The 21,351-nt window shown below is 44.4% G+C and overlaps 1 protein-coding gene across 3 annotated transcripts in view; it reads left to right on the top strand.

The window, feature by feature from the left end:
- The first annotated feature begins 704 nt into the window (after nucleotides 1-704).
- The window catches only part of LOC1271092 (protein CBFA2T3), an 82,414-nt gene continuing 61,767 nt past the window's right edge, over nucleotides 705-21,351 (top strand). For 2 of the 3 annotated variants that reach the window (XR_009766078.1, XM_061657618.1), the window contains exon 1: nucleotides 705-1,832. The gene's annotated coding sequence lies outside the window, so the exon portion shown is untranslated. The remainder of the gene's footprint in view (nucleotides 1,833-21,351) is intronic. The other variant, XM_061657617.1, reaches the window with a different exon arrangement.

Genomic DNA, 21,351 nt, shown 5'->3' with positions numbered 1-21,351 from the left:
TTTTTTGTTGAAGATACATGTTTCATGATGCATGGTAATACAATTTATTTTCGTTATTTTAAGTTGTAGAAACATTTAACGACGTAATTAAAAATAGAAACGCACACCAAATAACCTAGACGTCATCATTAGTGCCTAACAATGCCAACGTTGTGAACATTTGTTCGAATAAATTAAATGTTTAAAAAATGTTGAATTATGGCGTTACGTCTTTTATGGATGTGTACTTACTTTTGTTCGTCGCACGTTTGGTAAGAAGTTCTTCATGAAATAAAAAAGTTGAAATAATATTTTATAACTCCTTAAATACAATCCTTCCTGCATGTATACAATACAATTTAGTTATACATTAAGGTGAATTTAAATAGATGTGCAATGTTGATACAATAAATGTAAAGTAAAAGAATCAAGAAACTAAATCATCCAACTTTTGTTTTGTTGATGTATTGTAATTGTTTCTGTGCCTGTTTCTGTTCCTAAATTCATAGTCTGTCGCTTTACGATCACTCATTTGCTATCTCTTTCGTATTCGACCAATCGGCTCGGCGAACGAAGCACTCGGTTCCTTCGGCTCGATTCGGTTCCGTCCACGTCTAACACCCACCAAAGGCGGCCAATTTTCGACGCATGCGATTGCACATCGACACAGACGGCGGCTGCGGCGGCTCGTTTTCCATAAACGTTAGGACCGGGTACAATGCTCATGCGAACACCGCTGGGAGCGCATTCTCGCCGTGTTCGTCTTCGGTGTCGGATGGTCGGTGCCGTTCCGGTACGCGCACTTCTGCTCTCTCGCTCTCCTTATTCGCCGGCTATAACAGTGGTAGAAGCAGCAGACAGCAGGCAGCAGCATCACACAAAACAGTTTGCGCTCGGTGCGTTCGGTTTCGTAAAGGCGGAGGGCGGCAAACATCTGTGCCGCATCAGACGTACACACACACACAACACCGCATATTATCTCGCCAGCCGCACAACATGCTGCCGCCAGCTGGTGGTGCGAGCGTCCGTCCGTCATCAGTCTGCCGGCTAGCATAGAAAGGGAAACAGCTGCGTCGTCGTCGCAGTAGGCCTTCTTTCTGGTTCGTTTTTTTGTGTTGTTCTTTGCAAGCCGCGAGTTTGGCCAACGACGAAACCGTGCAAGAAAGCACGGATGTGTTAATGTCGTGACGAAGAGTTTTCTAGTGCAACAGAACAGAATTGCGCGCTCTCGCAAGTGTTGTTTGCATAAAAAGAGGTGACAGATGCGTTCAATTAGCCCGATGTGAGCTGGCCGGGCGAGTGTTTGTGTTAGTTCGAAAGTGTCTGCAAGCTTGAAGAGACCTGCTTTGGTTGACCTAGTAAACAGTGCTGTGAACAGAAAGTGTTTCTTGATTGGGCATTGCGTTATCAACGTTTCTAATACTCTTAAAAGTGATCCAAGATTGGTCCAAAATTTGTGAGTTTTATTTGCTGTGAGGTGAGAAAGAGGCTTCTTCCAACAACAAACCGATCAGCTGTTCCATTCGTGCCGTTTCCGCTGTGTTGTTTCCAGTTTTACCGGTGTCGTCGGTGTAGCCGGTTTCAGCCCCCAAAAAAAACCCCCAGAACGCCTTCCGGTGAAGCACGTGCGCGCGCGTTCCATCACGCTCTCAGTGTTCTCTCTCTCTGTGATCGCTCTGCGTTTACTCCAGCTTCGCAAACCGGTCGTTATCCTTCGTTCGAACAGTAGTGGGTGTTTGTGTAAGTTCTATCATCTTTTCGTTCGCAATAAAACCAAACCGTTCCAGTCCTGCCGTTGGACTGCTTCCAAGGATTCATCGAACGAGCGAAACATCCCCAGTGCTTCGAGAAAGGTAAGAGTCAACCATCCATACAAACGAAGGGTACCCGAGTGTGTGTGTGTTTCTAGGTGGAATTTTCTCAAATTAGAACAAACCAATTACATACACACTTTTCTTCGTCTCCGAGCCGAGCCCCTTAAAACCGGCCGCCTCCATCTGTCACCGGATTAGGTGCCCATAAATCAAAGCAGTTGGCGCTGTGAACACACTGCTCTATACAGGATGCATCGGCTCCCGTTGCTGAATGTCTGAGCATTCCACCGGCGGCACACACAGCAATACAGTGGTGCTTGGGTGGTATGATGATTATTATTGCCCACAAACCTCTTCTATTCGCCAAGACGTCCCGCTAGACGTCCGAAGGGGTTTGGTGGAAGGGTTTAATAGCTCTACGAAACATGGGGTATGTACACCCCATGGACTAGTCCGCAACCTTCGGGGAAGCAGGAGTCACTCCTTCGCCCGTCGATGATTGCCGTGCATCACGCAACCGAAAATAAACATCGTGCAAAAACATTACATTGCACTGGACCGTGGAGTGCTTGGTTGAGGGTGGCTATGGGGAAGTAAAGGGAGATGTTGAGGGGGTACGGGTCGCGCCAAAAAAGACCGGCACGACGGGAAAGCCTGCACGTGTGTCTTGGAATGATGGCCGATTGGTTTCGCGCGCGCATTTCAGAATCTTGGAGGAAGTTGGAGGAGTTGGTTGGAGTTGGTTGGAGATCTGTAGGGGACTGCTCGACTTCTCCTTGGACGCTATGCCCCTGTCCAAAAGGCGTCATCCAATGCATTCTATGGTCTGCATCTTTAATGTCATACCGTTTGCCGTTAGACATTATGCTCCTCGCTTCTTGACGGGATGTGGGTGCCTATTCCTAGGACCTAATGACGCTCGTCCCCGTGTGTGTAAGCTGAAACTAATCGCTTTTTAGAAACTGGTTACATCGGGGAGGCCTTTGCCTTTGCCCGAACCGAATCTGTTCTAATGCGTTGGATTGCGTTCTACCAGGGAATGAACCTAACTCGTATGTCACGTACATGGCCGCGCGGCCATTAGAAAGTGGAGCTGTTCCTCAGAAAGCATCGCCATTCTGGGGAGGACCTCTTCGGAGCACCCTGGTTGTGTACGGGGCGCCGAAGACGGTCGTTTCTTCGACACGCTGGCGCATTAACTTACACCTGTCTCTTGCATCGGGTTCGAAATTTATGTGATCATATGTTGACAGACTTCCTCGTCGACTCGTTCTTTTTTATCCCTCCGTTTTGCGGCGTGAGCGCATCAGCCGGACGGAACGGTATGTGAGTGTGTATTTGTGTGTCCGTCGAACGTCGAACACAAGCAAGCAAGCAAGCAAGCTGCTGTTGCTGCTGCTGCTGAGCCAAACTGTCGAACTGTGCCCCCGGAAACGGTTGTGCTGCAATTTAGCATCGTTTCGTTCAGCTGTTCTCCTGTACAGGCGCTCTTGTTCTGTGCATCTTTGCCTTCTTTCGTATGGGTCCGTTTCCTGGGGCCGTTCTGTGCACATGCTGCCCGGTACACATGCCGTGCGTATGGCAGCAAACGGCCTTGCCCTGTGTGTGTGTGAGTGTTTATCCCACGTGGTGGTGATCCTTTTCCTTTCCTTCTCTTCCTTACCTTTTTGCGTACCAAGCTGTTGACCAATAGATGGTTGGATTAGGGGGTAAAAGATGAACTGAAAAGCAATGACTTTTCAACTTGTCTTGTCGTTTTTTTGTATTGCTTTGTATATAATTTGAAAATAAATGTGTTGGTTATACTAACTTATGCATACAGTAGTACTAATCCGTGTGTAACGAGTATTGCTCTGCAGGATTGAAATAAGAATAATATGAAAAACAGTCCTAATTTATGTAGTGTAAGACAGGTACTGTACATTTTTCAGGGATTGTAGAAAGAAAGATAAGATAAAAACTTATTGTATGCTCCAAAGAACATGGTTATTGTAATAGATTACACTGTTTAATTCAACCACAAATCCTAAGATTTCTAATTTGAAGACTAATTTGACCAAAGATTTTGGAAATGTATCTCATGTTAGTACCACGGTTTGTCAACTTTTGATTGAAAACCAGAGTATAAATGCGTTAAAATATTATTTAAAAACTTAATTCATGTATTGTTTATGGTAAAGAAACTAGAAGTTTAGGGACGGTATTTATCCTGCTGGCCATTTTTGGGAGCAAAGATTTTTTAAAATATTTTTTGCCAATATTGTTATATTGATCTATTATTATTACATTCCTCTATCGTATCTTACGTTTTATGTCATGTTTTAATCCTATTGAACCAATTGCAGATGTTTGATAATTTTTGGGTTTTGGTTATTAAATTACATATACATAATTTAATGTTATAAAACCTGAAAAACACAAGATGGGGATAAATCTCCTGAAATTCCCGATTCAATAGGGCTTTCGTGGTTTTCTTAACCTTTTAATTAATATATTTTCTGCACCAACATGTTTATTAACATGTTTCCGCCCCTCTTCCCGAGCTAAGTTCAACGACTGCAATTACGATTGACATATATCGGTTAATTAAGTTGAATGTATTTTTACACCTTACGGCCAGTTATGGGGCCGTTTTGCAGTTGAACCGTTTCCTTCGAAAACGTTCGCTCACACCACCACGCGACCGCAATCGCGACCAAAAACCATCCCGCCCTCTCCGTCAAAGCTTCCGTATCGTTTCGGGGCGTTAGCAGGCGCTTCTTCACATTTGCAGCGCCGTATCACATGCTGCTGCCAGTCATTCGCCGCATGCACGTTCGCAGCATCATCCTTCTCCGCAGCATGCTGCTGGGGGTGGTTGCACGGTGTGGACCGAGTGGACGGGACGGTTACGCTAATGTTGTTTTTGTTTGGGTTTTCACACCAACCCGGGCCCGCCGTTTGTCGGACACGGAAAGTGACGGTTTTACGCGCGTTTATGGCGTTTGGTGTATATATGGAGGGCGCCCTCCGTCTGTAAGTCTGCAACCGCACGACGACAAATTGGTGATTGAATTATGCTGATGGGTATGAGCAGCAGTAGGTAACGTTTGCACTTTTGTCAGAGAAAGAGGCAAGGAATGTGAAATATCATCAGAAAAACAGAATGGCTTAATAACGATCTCAAGTCTAATAAAGTACACGTACTATTAGTTCAAATAATTTCAGGTTCACAATCTTAAAACCATCAAAGAAAAAGTTGGACTGCAGATTAGGACATGAAATTGTTACGTTGTGTTGTATTGAAATACAAGAATGTTGTCGCTGATAGCAAAGGCAAATCAAAATAGTGAGTTCTAACATGAAATCAAATCATTGGATAAAGTTTTCTGATATTGGATTTTCCAACCAAAATACCCCAAGAATTCAAGCGTCTGATTTTACCACAAACTAACCAACAAAATGTCTTATAAATCAGAAATGTTTAACAGAACTATAAGAAATACAGAAAACTATGGATTTCTCTTTAACAGGACAAACAGATCTTTTAGTTAACACTAAAATGTGTCTCCAAGTCCAAAATCCAAATAGAATCAAACAAAGTAGAAGGATAACAGTGTCTATTTCCAGCCAATTTCCAGGCTCAAAAGCTGAAGTTATCCCTAGGCTAGAGATCCAACAAATGGCCGTTTTCTAATTTCAAAATAGCTGCTGGCTACTCGTGGTATGATTGCTAGAGGAGCCCCAAAATCAACAGTGCTTAGAATTCTGGGAACATGCCCGAGTATATCTTCCTAACCATAATAGCCTTAGAATCACCCTTAGGTCCGTTCGGTAGCTAGACTAATGCAACCTTTTCGTCCAGAATGCACAGCAACCGGAACCTGCACGCATCTTGTTTCTGCTACCAAAAAACTCCATTTTCTGTTTGCAAAGCACCGTGTGCATATGAGTCTTACCTGCCAAAAAATGTGGTCTTTTTCGAAAAAACAACAACCGTTTAGTTTAGTGCGTGCGGTATTGTCTCAGAGGCAACAGAAAGTGCAATGCGAGTGTTTGGGCCAAGTCCTCGGCACTCGACATATTCGCCGCAGACGCATGTTTGAGATGCATCCGGTTTTGTTGTTTCTGGCCGCTCTAGTCGGCTGAGCAAATTCATCGCGAGCCTTCCACACACACACACCCAAAAAAACCTAATATGCAAACGTGCACCACTCTTTCCAATGTTTGTGCGGAGGCGGTTTCTTTTGGAGGCTCGCACAGATGCAAAGACCTTACTGGTGGACACGATTCCCGCTCGGTTAATGTTTCCTTAGCTGTGTTTTTGGAAGCACAAGACGAGGTTCCGAAGCTGCGTAGACCGTCTACCCGCAGATCCGTATCTACGGCCTGGGTAAAACCCAAAATAGCCAAACATCGTCCAGGGGTTTTGGACGCTTCGGATGCCGGACGCTAGAAACAACAAGACACACGCTAGATAGTGAGAGATATCCCAGCGTATGTGCATTCGTCCGGGAATGCACCCATCGGAGTGCACTACGTTGTGCCACGGCTTCTAAGGCTTCCGGGACGACTCGGCAAAATGGCAAACCCAAAGCAAACAACCTGGCTGATGGTACACGGTACCCAAGCGCCACGCTCGTCTCCGTTGGGGCTGTTCTCGTGCAGGCTGCGGGTGCAGCTATCTTGAAAATGTGCCGATAGCTCTCACGGGCGAGAGGACACAGTCGTAGCAGGGACCACCATATCCTTGAGCTATTCCATCTTCTTCACACCCCCCCGTTCGGAGCTGGGAAAGTGGCAAGAGCTGACAAAAGGCATACGGAATGGTTCCCGTCTTTTGACGTGTTGTTGCTGCTCTGTTGCTGCTGCTCTACACGGACGGGCGGCCTCTTCCTCATGATTGTTTGGGGACGTTCCTCATCCGGGTCGGACGAGATAGCTGCTTTGATTTTGCTTTCCCGCATTTTCCCGAGCGAGCGCGAACTGCCGATAACAAGTGCCCGTGTGCATCCCATCCCCACTTCTTCAATGCAGACACACGCCGGCCCGTCCCGGGTTGCACAGAACAACAGACAAAACGCACCCAAGCGCGACACACAAGCACTGAGCAATATTTGGGAAGGCCGGCCGGATGCAGACAACCGAAAAACTGGCCTCCCTTCCACACAAAATTGCCAGCGCAAAGTAGACTGCGGAGTGCGGCGAGTTTATCCTGCTTAAGCTTCCATTATTTCTCCCGTGAGCCGTGGTGTGTGTGTTTTTTTCCTCGTGGAGTATGCGGGACTTACCCTAAAACCTATGCCGTACCCCGAGCCTCCCGAAACTCTCCGTGCGAGACAAACATTGTGCAAGTGCGGGCGAAATGACAACACCACTGTAGTGCATACGGTGCCGTACATTGCTGACGGTGGCTAATGTACGCATCGACTCTAGCAAGCGAACATGCGTAACGTGCGTAGGGGGTTTTCGGTCTTATCAGAGCGGGGGCCGGAAAGAAATTCCGGGCCGCTTCCCGGCAACCCGCTGCCCGGTGATGTACGGTGCAGTTGACGTTTGGTGTTGCGTAGTTGCCCGCCGTAAGATGCACACCAGCAGCAAAATAAAGCTGTTCGGTGGGGTGGGATTTTAAGGGAAATTTGGTCGTTCTGAGGTGTGTGGTGTTGCAGCACAGTTGCAATGCGCTGCTCGGTTTGTTTGTTTTGCAAACAAACGATTGGATTGCATTTTTTGGGATGACGCTGAAAGCGTTGAAGCATTAAGTGAGTTGCAAAATGCATTCTTGTGTGCTTTTACTCATATAAACTTGCTTTTAAATTCGTTAATTAATATATTAATTTGCACAGTTCACAACAAGAAACTACTCGATATATTGCGCCTAAAGTGATGCAATTATTTACTTAAAGGAATCCTTCTAGGATAATCTACAAAATAAACGCCTGAAGGTATGCAATTCTTTGCGTTCGTTGATAAACAATGATTTATTTTGTCATTTTAAGGCACTTGTTAGTTTTTGGATTAGTATGACGACAAACATTAGCAATTATTGAAATATTCTACGATTAAAAAACTACAAAACATTGTTTTTGTGAACTAGTAGCTACTGAATTATCAATATTAATACAAGTTACCTATACTTTAGAGGTATTTTTCCAGCAAAACGATATACTATAATAATTCGGAATAATCTGTGAAATGCATTAACTGCGTATTTGAGGAATAAACTAATTGCTTATTTATTACAAATAGTATTTTTTCAACCTATTTCATAATAAATAGAGAAAAATATTGATTAACTTCATAAAAAATTTACAAAACAAGTTTGTTTCTGATCATGTTCTGATATATTTTCATTACTTGATACACAATATTGCCTCATTTTCACTTCAAAGCTCCAAAAGCTTTCACGCCGAAAGCAAACCTTAGGAAAATAAGATCCTCTATCACGGGCCTGACTATCATACTGGTTGCTTTTCGGGCGTCTTTACAAACCCACACTCACTTGCCTCGCACACCACCATCCCCAACCAAATACAGGACATTCCGCCATGGTCGTCCACTCTCGTTCATTCGTTCGTTCGTTCGTTCTCGTTTTAATGACTGTGGGAATGGTTGCAGCCGGAAAGGCTCGCGCGCATTGAAATCCTCGTGGGATTGTGCGGCGTGCGCGTAACAATGGGATCCTGGCATTCTGGGTCTAGCTCCCATCTGCCCTATCCAACCCGCTTTTCCGGCCCGGTATGTGGTGCATGGTAAATAACAATTTCGGTAAACATCGGTCGTCGGAAACGCACGCTTTTGGGGCTCATTAAATCGGCCCGTCGCGGCCATTAATGGCCGTAATTGTGACCATTATTTCAATCTGGTCATTCCTGGTGTTGTGTCGATGTCGGGCGGGTGGCAATGGGTATGTTGTGGGGGATTTGGGCCGGTGGTTCAAGATTGACTAGCAGCGAGCGAGGGAGCGAGCCGTTTCGAGGGAGCAAACACGAGCTTAAGCAGCGCGCTAGATCAATAGTTTGCTGATCAAATCACGGCTAATCGCTTTTGTAGTTTAGCTTGTTTAGCGAAAAATGCTTTCGACTATGAACAATGGAAGGCTAATGGGTGTGAGTGTGTGTGTTTGTGTGAGTTTGTGTCGATAAAAGGACGAAAACGACGAGCCAATTAGTTGGTACTGTGCGTTTTCCTTTCCTTTTGTGCTGATTAATCAATGAAAATGAAACTCCATCGGGTGTATCCTTGCAGCCATTTTCCTTTCTGTTTCAAAACTTTGTCCCCAAAAACAATACACTTCAGCTACAGCATCGCTAGAGCAGCTTGTATTGCTTCTCCGCCTACGAGGAGCAAGGAGTTGTCGTCCTCCATCGTTCGCCATTCCGTCGCAAGATGTGTCACAGATGTAAATTATGCAACATATGCTCTTTTACATGCACACAGACACACACGTGTGCGCACAGTACGGCCAGAAGGATGCCCTCATGCTCCTGAACAGACAGCAGTGCTCAGGCACGAAAAACGACACGCTATCCGAGCTGGTTTCGCTCTCGCCTGTCTTGTCTTGTCTTTTGTTCGTACAGCCCCGAGGGGTCGAACCTCCGCTGGAGGACCAGTTCCTTGGACGCCGGGACGCAGCTCCGTGGGAGTTTATCCACATGGGTCACGAAAGCGGCCACTCAAATCCGTGCAGCGGAAGCACATGCTTTGCGCACATGCGAGAAACGATTTCCCGACGAATAATAAGGCCCTTGATTTAATAAAACACAAATAAAGATTGTGGTAGTTCCGTCGGCGGAGTGCTACCGATGAACGATGGCTACCGGAGTTACAGGAGTGTGTTGGTGGGGAAGGGCGCGGGGGTTATGTAATCGAAGGATCAAAGCGTAAGGAAAAGCTTAACCGATCTGGCGCTGAACCGTTTTCTGTAGTTTGTTCAATTTGTGAGCATTAAATGTTGAATGACTGATAATGCGCGTTGGTTTGGAGGAGCTTGATCAAAAGATTCAGAAAATGTCTTTTGAATTTTAAAAGTAAATGAGCAATCGATGCTACAGAAGAAGAAATTATACAGATTTTTATGTTATCCCTTAGGATGGAAATACGTTATAAAATAGAAAAAAATAAATAACGTGCTATTTCATTTTAATTGTTTTTAATTGACTCTTTTTAATTAAACATTATCCATGTTTAAACCTAGTATCGCAGATGACACGTAAAGGTACGGAAAGTGATTTTAAATTGTTTTTTTAATTTAATTGAAAATTCAACTGTCAGTTGATTTCCGATTTTTAGTCAATGTTTTCATAGATCCTGTGTTTGCGAATCTAAGGACTTTACTGAAATTTTGTTGGTATTTTAACGTCCAAGATAATGGATGTATGATATCTTTTTTTCGACATTCTGTATTTATTTTATGTCCAAGAAAAGATTGCATCGGTAAAATGCAGATCTGGTAATCAGATTTAAATTCTCAAACAACTTTCCGCCTTCGACCTCAAGCGTGACCCATGCATTGCTCGTCGCTGCAAACATTTATCCCAACACATGGACTCGGACACACCTGGCCCGGTCTGGGATGAAACGGAGAGTAGTTGTTCTCAAATTTTCAGATCATGGGAAAACTAAGCACTGTTTACCACCAACCTGCATGTGCTTGCTCCTCCACTCCAATAACACTGAAAACTCGGTCATCGCCTCGAAGAGAATAATCCACCGGCGTGCGGCGTCCAACCACCCCCTCCCCCGGTGCAATAATGTATCGACAGCTTAAGTGCCATCTCAATTTGTCTTTTCTTTCTTCGGCTTCAGCTGCTCCCAAATGTCCAGGATCGTCTTTATCATCGAAACACAGACATATACACCGTGTGGGATAGGGAGTGTCGAGGTGATTACAGAAGCAAAACCACAGTCGGAAAGAAAATTCATGGAAGGGCGGGAAACCTGGTCCTTCGTTTTGTTCGTCGCTGTTACCGGCTTGGGCTTGGGAGAGTTTTCCTCCTATCGCTCGCGCACATACACGTGTACACATCCATCTTCGTCGGTGAAGATGCCTTCCGCCAGCCAGCCAGCCTTTCCGTTACGGACACGACTGTTCGAGCTGAAGAGACGGACTGCGTGTGATTGGGAGTTGGCTGGTGGTTGGCCACGTTGGACGTCGGGGAAAAGAGCGAACACTCTTCGAACCTCGACGTACAATAAGCATGCAGCAGAAAGGTTGGTTTCAAAGTGAGATAGAGCGAGACAGAGATAGAGTAAGAGTGAGAAGCAAACGATGCCACAATACCAGGTACCAGCTGCAGCGTGTGTTCGGGACACCTGTGACCACTAAAAAATTGTTAATGGAATTGGAGATTTTTGTTCTTTCACCAGCTCCACTTTTCTTCTCCCCGCCCAACAATGAACGACCGACATGGCCAAACACGTCTATGTGTGTGTGTGTGTGTGTGTGTGTGTAAGTGAAAGTTTTGCGCACACAATACCGTTCCCGGCCAACTTCACCACTCGCCTTAAAACCCCGGCGAAAGTCCTTCCTCCGAGTCCATATCCTCCAAGAAAATGTTTTCGGAAAAGTTGGCTACCTCACGCCGGATGCACACAATGGTGAGTGTGTGTATGTTGTGCAATACCTGTGGGAAATTGAGTTTGGCGGAAAAGGCTTTACCTGCGATGGTGCTTTTGTTGAAGATTAGGAAGGATGGGAAGAACCAACCGTGGTGGTGGTTGCTTTGCCGAGAACTTCGCCGCTATCGAACAGAACAATGTCCGGAATGTACGTGTGCTTGTATTGCGGGCAGTGCCTTTAGCCCCCATGTGCCCGGGGAAGTTTGCTGTCCTTACTGTCCTTGGACCATGATGATGATGATGATGCTGGTGATGATAGCCTCACTGCCATGGACGAAAACGTTGGAGATTGAGCAGTATCTTGGGGGGCAACGGTGTACTTACCCTTAATGGATGTTGCTGCTGATCGATAGCAACCCGATACGGTTCCTTGGGAAGAGGTCGGGAAGCAGTATTTCGAGCAGCAGCAGCAGCAGAGAATCCTGTCAGAGACACTGTAACCCGCATCCCCCGGTGGGAACCTGATGTTGACAGGTGCACTAACGATGCTTTTGTTGCCCCGAAGAAAGCATGCTCCTCTCTCAGAACGTTCGGCTTGGAGGGTTTTGCGTGAGTATGTCTGTGGCTGGTCACGGGAAGATCCTCAATTTCCGGATTGACGTTCTGGGCCAGTGCTGGACAGGTGATGCACTTGATGAAATCATTGCTGCGGTTGGATGAGCCAGACGATAAGAATCTTAATTATCTGCTCACTGGGGAACGAGAGACAGAGAGAGAGCGAGAGAGAGTTTTTCTGGAGTTCTTCTGGAGGGAGATTTCTTGTCAATGAAGTTGTTCAAGATCATTGGAAGGGAAGCATTTATATTTCCAAAAACTACTTCAAAACAAATTGAAAACAAATCCGTTTTATAATGTGCTAAAGATGTCTTCGGCTTCGGCCTTTCGTTGACAACTTATTTCAAGACTCGCCAGACTTCCTTAATGGCTTTCTGGAATTGGAGGAGAAGTTCGCGCACAGGGGCAGCACACACCGACTGTGCCGAACCGATAGAAATGGCGTAATTAATCATTGGTCGCACAACAGTTTGGGGGCACCACGGTTGGCCCACCAGTCATTCGCACCTCCTGCTCCGTCTGGTTTCAACACCTTTCGTCGTACATCGGGTCTCCTGTGTTCCAGAGTATGCTCCAGTGCCGGATGTTGGGGCGCCAAACGCGGGGGCACACGGACAGGGACACGTCCGCGCAGGAAGCGCCTGTAAACCACAGTTCAGCAATATATTAATAGCATTCCGGTATGTTGTAATCGGCACTCACACTATTGGCGCACACACACACACACACCCCGGGAACAATTGCAGTGCAGAAACGGGGTTCCGCTACGCCATTATTGAGTGATGGTGTGCCAACTTTGGACGGCATGGATGGCTCCCCCGGCCTGTCCGAACCGCAGCAATTTTCGGTCGGGTCTGGTACGGTCAGGTCTGGCTTTCGGTTTCACGCCGATCCCACACAACACACACACACACACACACACACACACACGGACAAACGTGCTCGTGGTGGGTCATAATTTTCTCACACTTGGTGTGCTGGCCGCCACCGCATGCGGGACCACACCTGCACCGAAAATGCCCGCACGGTCCCGAGCACCCTTTTCGGCAGTATGCAGGTATGGGAAGGGGCAGTATTGCATGAAGGGATACGGGCACTTTTCGTGTGTGCCGGGGGAAGTGTGGAATAGGAAAATGGAAAGTGCGGGCTTGAATTTATCAATCACAGTGTTTGTCGCGCAAAAATCTATATAATTTAAAAAATATATATTTTATATTTTATAATTTTTTACCACATTCTTCTAATGATGTCACACAATCTGTATTTGACATATATCCTTCAGTTTTATGTGTGACGTAAGTAGCCATTATCCCTTTTGACAGGTCTAGTTATGGGTTTGGGCCTAAGGAGTTGTGAAGCTTGTTTATATTTTTCAAATTTATTGCTTTTTAGTTGAATGCTGTAACAAATTCGTGATAAACAGTTTGTTTTGAAAATCAAGTCGATGTGTTGCCAAATATATGAACAAAATCCGCAATCCTCATAATGCATTCTTCTTTCAAACCCAAAGCAGGACCATCGAGTGATGATCATTACTAATACCGTGAGCTTTGTTCGATGTTTTGTGATTTCGACTGAAAAAGCCTCCCCTGAAGATGTTTTCAAGGTATTTTTGTGCCTTGCGAGGGTTGAGTTAAACGAGTTTGTTCAAGAATCTAACCTCACTTTGAACCATATTTCCCTGCAGTATGGGAAAACTTCGGTAAATCGAGAAAATGTTTCAAATTATCTGCATTAGTTGTAATGCGCTGGTTGTGTGCAGCACTGTAACCACGAGCTGGACGCTGCAGTGCAAACATCCATATTGACTGCCAATACACACAGCCGCCCACATTTGCCAGCAATTTCCATCCCTTTCCCCCCCTCTTGGCTCCACATTCATCCCATCCTCTTCCAACCAGTTACCAGATTTTGTGTGCCGACTGTGTGTTTATTAATGGCATTTTCAACACGTTTTCCACCGTGGAACCTTTCGGATGGGGATGGGACGGAAGGTTCGACACATTGCGACCCCAACTGGACATACACTCCCCTGGTCGGGGGCAGGGAAATCAGCGAAAGGGGGTTGGCGCGGAAATGTGTGACCGATGCCGCGTGCACCCGCATTTTTAATTAGGTCGGTTATATTGTGCCCCCGATTATTAATTTGTTGCAATAAAAATAATAACAATAAATATTGCCTGCCCTGGTGCGTGGTAGGTGACACGGGCACAGGCCGGTCGGTCGGTCGGTCGGTTGGGGAGCAGCAACAAGCCTACGCGTGCGTGCGACATGTTTTGTTCGCTCGCAGGGTGGCGCCAGAAGGTTTGTGGCTTCGCGTTCGCGAGGAAATGGGGAGAAGGTGTAGTAAGATTTGTTTTGGAGGTTGCATATTTTTCCCGAACCACTTCTCTTCCCCCCCACCCTTTTCTCCCTGTTCGCTTTAACCACGCTGAGGGTGGGGTGAGTTAAAGTTTTCGGAGTCTATCATGCGGTGTGCGAAAGTGCATGTAGCTGCTGCCTCGAAACGGCATTAGCGGAGGTTCCCTGCTTCCGGGTGGTGCGCTGGCAGGAAAAATGCTGCTGCCTGGAACATTGGTGTGGTTTCTGTGGGTTAGCTTTTATTACATCGGTTAGCAGATGGTTAGCGCGTCTCCTGGTGGCTTTGTGCCAGCTTTACTAGGCATTTCAGTGAGGCATATGAAGTATGTGTAGAACTAAATTAATGAATTGTATTGTTGAAAGCTGCTGCAAGTTTTTCTCCTAAAAATGATGGTTTTGTTTTAAAGATTGTAAAATAATTCATATTTCATGTCAATTGCCAACAGAATATTTAAAAACAATATATTTTTTTGTTCAATTTGATCGTCACGAGACGTGACGTGGCGTCGTTAATAATCTAATTGCATAGTCTTCTTGTTGAGTTGTTGGCTTTAAAACGATACATTAACCCTTTGACAGTCTCACGATTTTTGGAAAATGCACAAACCCATAATGAAATAATGGTAAAAAGTTAATACAGCGTTTTACCAGTCAGAATCGAATGTCAGAAAAACAATTTCAGAAGCTCAATATTCAGTTTAGCTGTCAAAAGTTGTTGTTTCGCCGCACCGATGCTATTTTCACACGCACAAAGGGATTTTTCAAACGCACAAGGTGTTTTTTCAGAGGTCTTTTGCTTTGTTTTGAAAATTCACTGACGGATTTTGAGATCATTTGATTGATTTTATACGTATATACGCATTATATTTATGAAATATATCGTATTAATTGTAAAACTGGAGATTTTGTGTGCAATGTGTTGTTCTGTGCATTTTAACTAAATTTTATGCAGGATACTCTTACAGTGCGTAACATACCTATAGCAACACATGTGCTTATTACACTCAAATGAAATTTAAATAAAATCTATCTACTCTTAAATTCGTAAAAATTTGGTACAGCGCCTACCATAACTATACGGACAGTCGAGTCGCGTGAATTCCGAAAGAGATATAGTTAAAAAACAGTGAATTTATGAAACGTGCGGAATGTTATTAAACATTTTGTGTTTTTTTTATTATGTTGGGTTGTATTTTCAAAACAATTGTGTTTGTGAGAAAGAAAGATTCTTCGGAAAAGTAATATATTTTTTTTAATTAATTGTTGATAAATATGTTCATGCGCAACACCCATAAATTACGTAAATGCTTTCAAAATAAGTTATAAGGATACTTTTTAAAAATCGCTTTTAAGCTGCCTGTCCGTGTAGGTTTCTTTACATATGTTAGTTGTCAAACTTGCCAAAAAACAGTTTTTTAACTGTTGTCATAATTATGTTACGATCCAAAATTATATTTTTTTTTTGTTATAATTCATGCTTAAGAATGTTGAAAGCGAAAAACAACTATCGACCACTGTATCGAAATTTATTTAAATTTAAAAATCATTTCTTCCATGTAGTTCCTTCAATAATGTAAGGAAACATGCCAATTGAACGATTTTTGGTTTTATTGCTATGTATTGCTGTAAATATGTAATACTATTTAGTGTTAATGTCAATATGCTTTTGTCTTGCATGAAACAAAAAATTTGCAACATTATTGGTTTAGTAAATGTTACAATATTTCAATCTGAAAAGAATGCTAACCTTATCCATGTGTGCGATTTTGAATAGAATGAAATGCCCTTTCAAATCAATCCACACCTTCGTTTGGCATTAGAAGCGTGCCGCAACCTTAAGCAACATTGCATTCTTCGAATTCCTTCCCATCGCTAGACAGCGGCACTAAACAAACAGAGCCGGTGCGCGGGAGCATACGATGCTCGCTCACCCCGACCCCGTACAACGACGACTACAACGACGGCTGGCGGTCAGTTGGTTGGTGTGAGAATTGATTGCAACTTACGTTGAGGGGGGGTTGGTTGCGTAAAAAGCTGTCGAAATGCCTAAAAGGGCCCCGCTGATGAGATACGTTACGCCACACACCATTCGATCACGGAGCAAAGAGGCGCGTTAGAAGTGGAGGAATAAGAATAAAACACCCCCCCACACACCCGCCCCAAATAGGGCCAGAGCCAGGAACCCAAGCAGGCCGGGTGAATAACAGGTGTAAAATGGAAAAAGTGTACTTTATTCATCATGCAGCGTCGGTGTGACCATATGCTCGTGGAAGCATTTTTTCCCAGCTGCTGCCAGCCAGCGGTGGGTTTGGGTGTTTCAGTTTTGCGGTGAAAATGTGTGTCTGTGTGTGTGAGTGTTTGTGTGTTAGCATACCGTAAGGCTGCTGACGTGTTGTTGTGTGTTGTTGGAATTAATTCAAAATTAAGTTGTGCCCCCAAAAGCTGGCAGCTGGCAGATGCGTCAAGGTTTCCAATTTTCCTGCAAGCGCGCCCGCAGCGCGCGGCTGTTATCTATTGCAGAGTGCTATTGTTTTTGCTTTCCCTTCTCGTGCTTCCACTCCCAGCGAAGAGTGATCCGGGCCCCGCTCGTCATGGGAACACAAGAGTGCGTATGGTAAAACACTGAACCAAAGTGTACACGTCCCAAGTATGCTTGAGTTGGAATGGAAAGGTTAAAATGTGCATAATATTGCTCAAACTCGCATTGCTTGCCAGAATTTTTCCAACAAATCCGAAGAAGAAAAAAAAATACACAAGAAATTAGCTAACCTTCTCTTTTCCCCCATTGCCACATGACAATGTGGGAAAATTCACATCGCTGGAAAATGCCATGACGTATCGGGCGAGATTTGTCGTACCGGTGCGTTTGTGTTTTTTTCCTGCTCCTCAACACAGACACATACTGGCCGCTTCCTCAAACGGTGCTGCCACAATTTACTGCCCAGCTCGGTGGCAGCTGCTGTGGGTTATAAGCGAGAGGAAAACGCTTGCCGCTGTGGAAGGAGAAAGAAAAACACCGCCCGGGTGGGAAAACGAAACGGCTGCGCCGAATATTACTGCACAACATTTGTTCGATATCGATATCCTTCATCGTTGCTTCGGGGGCCCGGGGAGGGAAAAACCGCTCGACTCGTTCGAAAATGGGATAGACAGGAAGGAAGGGGGGGGGGGGGGAAAGAAACAAAAAGGGACACTAAGGGAAAATGGGAAAATTCTTCACCCTCCCTTTATATCTCACTCTCTCTTTCTCTGTCTGTCTATTGGCGTTTTGTGTATTGAATTGGCCGAACAGACCGAAAACCTTCCCTCATCCCCCCAACTCCCCTCCAGGAACACATTGTGCACAGATGTGGCTAAGGCTCTGCGTTCACACCAGACTATATTTACCCTGGCCAGCACACACACAACCAGACGAAACCATTCTGTGTCTGCTTTCTTGCAAATGGAAAACCGAGCGTCCGAGAAGCAAAATTGTGGTGAGCGAGGGGGTGAGGGGGAGGTACAAAAATCCGCTGCTTAGCACAACTTTGACTGGATTGTGTCGCTCGCCGCCGTGCCGGTTTGCGTCTCCCAATGCGTCTTTGGAGAGCGATCTTGGATGTTTTATTTTGTTGGTGTTCGTTTTGGCCCACCCAACCGTGCATCAGAAGCGGTGTTTGAGTGATGATTTAGAACGGATGCGGCCTCACACACACACACGCACACCCACGTGTGCAGCAGATGCATTCCGGGGGCTGATCGAACCATTTTCGACGGATGTTTTTCCCGTAACACAACATGTGATTCCGGGGCTGGAATTTACTTTTTGAACTTGCTTGCCGGCTTTGGGCGGAAAGGGGCCGCTGTGGTCGAATGTGTTGGAGTTTGAGTGATGTTTAGAGCTGTGTTATTATATACATGATAGAAAATGGTTCATAAGTTTACAACGGGCAACAATTTTGATGAATGTTGATGAATATTTGTTACTAGTAGAGGATCGTTCGTAAAAGACAGTGAAATTATATTCTGGGGCTTTTCAAGATTGTCAGACATTTTCATTCGTTTAATGATCTCAAGAATTTGCAAATATTTGTAACTCGTTCCAATGGCAAAATGGTTTTGCAAATAACCTATTAATCATACAGAGTATTATAAACAAGGTAGAATTCTTGAAAATGTCATAATTTCGTAAAAGAAAGTACTTTATCAAACATAAAAGTGGACTAGCAAACACCGTAGAACAAATTAGTAACATAACAAACAAAAGATAGTAATTAGGAAAGTGACAAAAGAACAAAAAAACTAAAAAAAAAAATGAAAAGCTGTTAGAATAAATCAAATCTAATATATTTTATTTTAGATTATATATGCTATAATGTCATATTTTAGTAGAATAGAGTAGTGGTTTCGTGTGAGAGTACTTTATTAAATATAAAAGTGTAATACCAAACATCAAACTAGAAAGGCAAAAAGCATCAAATGTAGACATAAAAAAGGAGATTTTTTTCTTTAAATTTCAAATCTTAAGGCCGGGGTACATTATCCGTACTCGCTAGTGCAATTTCCATTTTCACTAGCACATCTGGCGGCGGTTGACCGAAGCATTTTACATAATAACTTGCAGCCGCTTCAGAAAATATGTTATTTTTTTATGTTTTTTACTTCAATCGGACGAGAAGTTTTTAAAATGTACATACCCATATTCTGCAAGTATTTTAGCCATTTTCGCATCAAAATACGATGAAAAAACAAAACCTGAAAAAACCTAAATTTGAGATCCGGTAGCTCATAAGAATAAAATTTAGAAAAAAAACGAATGAATGAAGAAAAATCCATACAATAAAACAGACTTAAATCAAATGAGGGAAAGCTTTTGCTTAAAGAAGACATAAGAAAGACAAAAAATAAGTGAAAAAATAAAAAAAAATTTAATGCTTACGCAATGCAAAATATGTTTATACAGTTGTTCAAAAAACAATACCTCATTTCCTTTTTTTTTGCATGATTTCCCTCAATTATAATTATTATTCCAACATAACCCACCAGAGCGACCGCTGAATCAGATTTTTATTTTCTTTGCTCATGCCAAACGTAGCAGCATGATTGAAACCTCCACGTTTTCCATCGGCCCGCACAAAACACACACGATTCACCCCGATCCGTATGCCAGCCCCTCGATACACGCAATACAACACCATACGACTGTTTATCATATCAAACGTGGCGGGAAATTGGTGCGCTGCCGGCCACCCTGAGGCTGATCGGTTGATTAGCTTCAATTTTAAGTGCCCTTCGTGTCGCACCGCCCCGTCATAGCACCCGAAATTTTTGAACGCACCGCACCGCACCTTCTGCACGGCCAGCAGCCAGCGAGCTTTGCATTCACACAACCGTTCCCCCGCCTGGAGGGTTGGTACGGCGCATAAATTTCATTAATTATTAATTATTATTATAATAACAATTAGAAGCAGGTTGGAGGTGAGCGATGTTATTTTTTATGGGTGGGTGGGGATGGGTTGCAGCGGCAGCTGTCGGTGGGACGGGGCACATCGAGGTGGTGGAAAAACATAGATAATGGATTTTTCGACCGCACGTGTTCCGACTTGCGTCGAAAATGTCGAATGCTGGACAAATATTGGTTTGCACAGCGGCACAGTCGGTGCGATTCTCACCCGAATTGTGAAGCGCGCGTGTGTGTGCGCCGTGCACGCCTCGCTGATGATTGGTGTATTAATTTGCATGCGATGTTTTATCGCGTATGAGGTTGGAGTTTTGTGTTTTGTTTGCGGGCCATAGGCTTTTGGAGGTACATACTTTTGTGACTTCCGATGGGTGAAAGCTGAAATGACATCTCATTCAATTAACAAACATTATTTAATAGAAAAGTCTTCCCTTTGAAACACCGTTCTGATGAAAGAGTTATTGAAAGCTTTCCCAATCCTACCCGACACAGTGTTCCGTGCTCCGAGCTCAGCTGCATTTTGGAACAGGCTGGGCCACACTGGACCCTAAAGGTACCAGCGGATAATGCTTTCCCGGTTTGGTCAATAAATCAAATTAATCGCTAGAATTTCGGGAATATTGCGAGCGACACTGTGCTTTCCGTGGGCTCTCCTACAGAACAACATCGTCATCCGGCTGCGGGTTACCACAACCGGTGGTGTCACTCTTGCCCCAAAAAACATTTGTGTTACACTTTTCCCTGCCTCGTTTTGTTTTGTCTGCTGTGTATTTTTATGAAAGCCCTTTAATGTTTTTTTTTTCGTTCGGTGCGTACCGAGGTCTACCCAACGCGGGCCTACAACCATTCGCCAAACCCGTTTTGGTGGTGGCCTCCGCGTGCCAATATAAATATTGTCTTGATCCCCGGGGCACGGGCCAAGAATATTGCCAAAAAATGACAGCAACAGCTGCTCCAGCAGCAGCGCGCTGGGTTGTGTTGTGTGCGTTTCTCTGTGTCGATGTTGTCTTGCCCGGTGTATGACAATCCATGGCCGAAATGAAAAAAAAGAAACATTGGAAACGCACTTGAGCTTCCCGCGAGCGATATGAGACCGCGAGACTAGGGCGGATAAAGATACGGCTTCCGGGAGGTATGCCGACCGTTTTGTTTTAGCGGATACAGTGTGGGACCAGTCGGTACATCGGCAACAAAAATAGAAAAAAATGCGGTTATTTGTACCGATTTTCATGAATAAATAAAATTGCCATTAAACTCGATTGGCTTTCGGGAGGGTTGGTTTCAGCGGGTTGAGAAGGTACTTCGATAGCCGGCTAGATGCGGTGGCAAATGGTTTAAGCCTTTCGCCGGAAAGAGATATGGCATCCATTACGCGTAGACTTATGGGTAGGGTGGAAGATGTTTAGGGTAACAAGATGGGGATAATAAGGAAATTTGCTGTATTGATTCTTTGAGAAGAGAAGACCAGAAGAGAAGAGAAGATGAGAAGACGTAAAAGGTAAAACATGTTCAGATGTAAATAAAAAAGTATATAAATTACATTGTTTTTGTAAAGAAAAGGTGAAAAGACACAAGTTGATGATAGGAAGATAAAAATTAATA

This window comes from Anopheles gambiae, chromosome 3, assembly GCF_943734735.2.
Source record: "Anopheles gambiae chromosome 3, idAnoGambNW_F1_1, whole genome shotgun sequence".
NCBI lineage: Eukaryota > Metazoa > Arthropoda > Insecta > Diptera > Culicidae > Anopheles > Anopheles gambiae.
Note: the sequence above shows the minus strand (reverse complement) of the source record. Positions and strands in the feature narration are given on the sequence as shown.